Raw genomic sequence first — 355 nt, forward strand, 5'->3', positions numbered from 1 at the left:
CGGGAGAGAGTGAGGGGCGGTCGGGGAGGCGCGTGGCGTCGTCCGGGGCGTCGCTGGGGAGGCCAGGGAGGAAGCAGGAGGTGGCTAGGGGGGGGGGGAAGCAGGAGGTGGCCGAGGCAGCGTCGGCGAGCGCCACGCCTCGCCTCTGCTCGTCCTCCTGGCAGAGAAGGAAGAGGACAAAGGAGGAGGAGGTGGGCTGGGCCGGCTGGGGGGGGAACTGGGCCGGCTGGTGGGCTGCACGGGTGAGGCCAGGTAAGTGGGCTTCTCTCTCTTATTTTTTTTTCTCTGTTTTGTTTTAACTCTGTTTTCTATTTTGCAGGTTTGTTTTGAATTTGGTTTAGAAACCAATTCAATT

The sequence above is a fragment of the Triticum aestivum genome, chromosome 2B, assembly GCF_018294505.1.
Source record: "Triticum aestivum cultivar Chinese Spring chromosome 2B, IWGSC CS RefSeq v2.1, whole genome shotgun sequence".
NCBI lineage: Eukaryota > Viridiplantae > Streptophyta > Magnoliopsida > Poales > Poaceae > Triticum > Triticum aestivum.